Below are 4,854 nucleotides of genomic sequence, written 5' to 3' on the forward strand. Positions count from 1 at the left end.
GAGAGAGAGAGAGAGAGAGAGATTTTTGTTAAGAGCTTACAACCATTTGTAATAAGATCCGATGCACTCTTCTAGTATGTGTCTGAAGACAGCTGCAGTGTACTTATATAAATAAAACATAAACTTCTTAGAAAAGAGAGAGAGATTTTGTTAGAAGAGTTTTATTAATACCACAAAATAGCTTAGTAGGGTCTTTAAGGAGAGTCTAGGCCCCAATACCACAGACAGGGTACGGTATGGTAGAGGCTCTGAGAAGAGTCCAGGCCCATGGGATAGAGTGATAGAGAGGGAGGTCCCCTTCTTATAAGTGAACTAAGCCACTTCAGGGTCAGAATGTTGGGAACCTTATATGTCTGATTTACGCAGAAGTGTGTAAAGAGGCCATATAATCAGGATCTGGCAGCGAGCCAGCTGGGTTAGAGTCCGGCAATGCTTTCTAGTACGCTCTAGAGTTGATATAAGAAGGGACAGGTTCTCCTTGGTTACCTGAGACCCCACAGGAGGCCCTCAAGTCAGTTTCAAGGACCTGAGAGGGCACACAGGATGTGTAATCTGCTACAGGATTAGTTTAGAGAGCCACAGCTACCAGTGACCCAAGGCAAAAGAGCCAGCCCCATGCCACCAGCTATAATGGCTTGAAGGATAAGTGAGTGGATCCTGAAATGACTGAAAGTTTGGGTCAAAACTCCCAATGACTAGCTGGGAGTCTAGCGTATAGAGAAAAGGGTTTGGTGGCATCAGGGAGAGGGAATGCTGCGACAGAGGTGCCTGCTTGTATTAGGTCTCAACCTGTGTTATTGCAGAGTCTGATCAAAGAGCCCTGGAGTGGAAGTTTCTGTTTGTGTCATGTGATGTAGACTCATGTGGTATTTTGCTGAGGCAAGACTTGTGGGAGGACATGTGATGTTTGAAGAGAGTTTAAATAGGACTCAATGGACACTGAAAGTTCGCTTGCATAGCTGGCTTTGGAACGCTTCGTTGGTCTTGTGCCTTCTCTGCTCTTCACTTCACTGAGAGAGGCACAGCAGAGAACTCCTCCTGATGTCTCGGCTGGTCCTGGTTGCTTCCACTGTCTTGTGCCGATTTGCAAGAGTCCTGGTGGTTTCTGATGGATTGTGCCACTCCTCCTGACTCATGTTCAGTATCCTGACACTTCTGAACTGGACTGCTGCTATCCTGACAAACAGAGATTGGAATCACCCCCAAGGAACTCCTTCTAAACAGGTCCACATCCCCTTGTCCTATTTACCATCTTTTCTCCCCGACCTTTTGACAGTGGGCTAGAAGGGAGAGCAAAGCATTTGAGAACCCTTATTAAAAGTAGGTTTTGAAAAATCTAAGCCTCCAGAGCCCTTCTTCCAATCCCCCTCAATGCAATCATGCTAGAAAAAATGGAGATACCCTGAGGAGCTATCTGTACCCTTTAAGTCTCAGACTACTGAAACAATAGACCTCTCAAAATTGGAATTTCTCCAGGAGTGTCCTGCTGGAGATGGAAAAAACAAAGATCCTAATGCCAGCTGGAGTGGAAGCTTGTCTTCTGGGAAAAGATAGTACACTGTTCTGACAAGATCTTAAATAGCCCAGGGTGGCCTCAAATTTGCTATGTCGCCAAGAATGACCATGGACCTCTGATCCTCCTGTCTTCACCACCCCAATGCTAGACTCACAGGCACAGGCCACCATGTCCTGTTTAATTGGTGTTAGGCGTCAGATCCAGAGCTTTGTACAGTGTGAGGGATGTTAGAACGAAATCAATGGGATGACATGAAATAACAAGAAGCCAAGGGCATCTCCAGAAGAGAACGCTTGAATCAGAACAACCAAGGGCTGCAGTCTTACTGTGGAAGTGGCAACCATGTGTATGGGTGGGGAGAGAGAGGATTTGGGAGTTTTATAGGGTGGAACAGGGTTGGAATGGAAGATTCTACCTGCAGGTCAGTTCCCCTGCAGTCTCAATGTGGTACGGCCCAGCAGAGGTTGGTACTCATCAAAACTTCTAAGAGCCCAGGTATCAAGTCAGCTGTCCTGGCCTGAGTTTCTTGGGCCACCTGAGGCTTTGGGGTCCTTAATCCTTCATTCTAGCAACTAAACTATATCTCCAGACATTTAAAAGCTAAGTTTTGGCACTTCCTTTGGACTCAAGTTACTATCGAACCGTGTCTCAGCCTCCCCAGGAAACTACTAAAGTTCCTCTGGGATCAAATAGAATTTTATAAGAACATAATGGATGGAGAGGAGAAAACCTACGGTGGCTGTGACGGCCCTGATGCTATGTGTGTGAAATTAATATCTTCTGATGGTCGTGAATTTATTGTAAAATGAGAACATGCATTAGCATCAGGAACAATGAAGGCCATGTTGAGTGGTCCAGGTCAGTTTGCCGAGAATGAAACCAACGAGGTCAATTTTAGAGAGATCCCTTCACATGTGCTATCGAAAGTGTGCATGTATTTCACCTACAAGGTCCGCTATACTAACAGCTCCACTGAAATTCCTGAATTCCCAATTGCACCTGAAATTGCACTGGAATTGCTGATGGCTGCGAACTTCCTAGATTGTTAAATAAAATAAATTATAATAAACTGTTAATTTTTTTTCAGTATTTAATACCTGTAGTAATTTTTTCACATATAGCATGTTGCCTGTATGAAATTGAACTCTAAAGTTAATTGCTGAGCAGGTTCCTTCTGTCATTTGCGTAGCAGACTTGAAATCTGTTTGCTACATCAACAAATTAAGGACCTCTCACAAGCCAAAAAATAAATAAATAATGCCAGTTTCTAGGGGGTTTGTTTTCTCCTTTGGACGTGACCTTTAAAATTATAACTGATATAGCAAATCCTGGAATGTAAGCGTAAATGAATATTCAACAGGTAAATACAGGGGCTTTTTATGTTTTTAGTGTTTTCTTTAAGAACCAGTTCCGATCTTAAGCCACTGAACATTACTAGAGTTATGCAAATAATTACATGAAAAACATGTTTATAACTTAGCCAAACCTTGATTTTTGTAACTCAAAGAATAAGAGTTGAAATTTCTTATGTGTTTTTTGATAAACTGCAGTATTGTTTAAGTGCAAAAAAAAAAAAAAAAGCTAAGTTTTGAGCCGGGCGGTGGTGCCACACGCCTTTAACCCCAGCACTTGGGAGGCAGAGGCAGGCGGATTTCTGAGTTCAAGGCCAGCCTGGTCTACAGAGCAGTATTCATATCTGAAGAGAAGTACAGATATATGGGCTACAGGTGAATAAATTATCCATGGGCCGTGCATTCGTTCTGCATCAGATATCCAGGTGGTGGATTCCGTTGTAGCCCAAACAATAGACTATTTCATTAAAATCAAATTTTGAGCTTTCCAAGATCTCCCTATAAGATACTATAAGGCAGAGAGGCCGATATCGCCATCCTGTCACCTGTAAATTCAGAAAAGTGACATGAATTCCTGAGGATGGAAAGAGGAGCTGACGTCTGAACTCAGCTCTCTGCCTCCCGCCTGGGGCACATTGCCTACTAAAAAATAAAATTATGTGAGTCTAAGAAGAATCTAAAACTGGGAGTTGTGTCCAACTTGCAACAGAGGTAACAAAGAAAATGATTACAATCATGAATTTAAGGGCAAGCTAGCTACTGAGGGTTCTGTTCTGTGTCTGGTCTCTGTTCTCCTTGACCATGAAGATATTGCTTAATCTCTCAACCCCAAGTCTCTCAAGAGCCCTGAAATGAAGCCACGGCAGCAGCTACTGTGTACTCTACTTAGCGACTTCAGAAAACTAGCCCACCACAGACTGCTCAGCAAGTACAGAACATAAGAGAACTGGTTAATACAATCCAGGGTCCAGCCTTTTACGATGGCAATGCTGAGCTCTGGCCACAAGGTGGCACTGTTGCCTCTGTTACCTTTCCGATTCACTAAAGCTATTATTATTTATTTTTTTTTTTCAAAATATCAAGTTGGGCAAAGACAAAAAGAGTCAGATAATAAAAGAAAAAAAGAGGACAGTTTGGGTACTACAGCCTCAAACAAGACCCTCCTCACCACCTCAAAAGTACTGAAGCTCAGACGTGTTAGATGGCTCAGGTCATAGAAACACTTGTCTCATAAGCTGACAAGCTGAATTCAGTCTCTGGAACCCACATAGGAAAGAACCAACTCCACAGAGGTATCCCCTGCCCTACACACACACACACACACACACACACACACACACACACACACCATATGCAGACAAAATAGTAATAAATAGAATAAATATTTAAAATGCCTAAGTGAGAGCCAACCATGGTGGAGCATGCGTGTAGCCTCCAGCACTTGGGAGGAAAAGGCAAGAGCATCCTGAGTTCGAGGCCAGCCTAGGCTATGCAGGGAGATCCTGTCTCAAAAGTAACTACTACAAAGGCTGAAGGGATTTACAACCTTCCTTAACTACAGTTCCAGAGGTTCCAGTGTTTATGTCTGTCTGTCTTCCACAGGCACCAAGCATGCATGCAGTGCATATGCAGGTAGAAAGATGGATACAGATATATAAAGAGAGAGAGAGGGAGGAGAGAGGAGGGAAGAGAGAAAGAGGGGGGGAAGGAAGAGAGAGCCACTCATTGCCTAGCAGATGCATGTTCCCAGTGTTTACTATAGTAACTCATCAATTTACCTTCACAATAACCCAGGAAATTGTTCCTGTTTTGGGTGAGAAAAAAGTGCATTACGTAACTGTCCCAGGATTGTGACAAGTACTTATTTACAAAATCATATCCCAAGCACAGTACAGTTCTTTTGACCTGCAGGTTACTGTTTTACACTGAATTGAAGTAAACCCCATAGAGCTTTCTCTCCTACCTTTCTAAGAAAAACAAGAAAGT

At 43.2% G+C, this 4,854-nt stretch overlaps 1 pseudogene; it reads left to right on the forward strand.

Annotated features, from left to right (window-relative positions):
- The first annotated feature begins 2,226 nt into the window (after positions 1-2,226).
- Positions 2,227-2,592, forward strand: LOC114610919 (annotated as a pseudogene).
- Positions 2,593-4,854: the final 2,262 nt, after the last annotated feature.

This window comes from Grammomys surdaster, unplaced genomic scaffold, assembly GCF_004785775.1.
Source record: "Grammomys surdaster isolate TR1022 unplaced genomic scaffold, NIH_TR_1.0 126063, whole genome shotgun sequence".
Lineage (NCBI taxonomy): Eukaryota > Metazoa > Chordata > Mammalia > Rodentia > Muridae > Grammomys > Grammomys surdaster.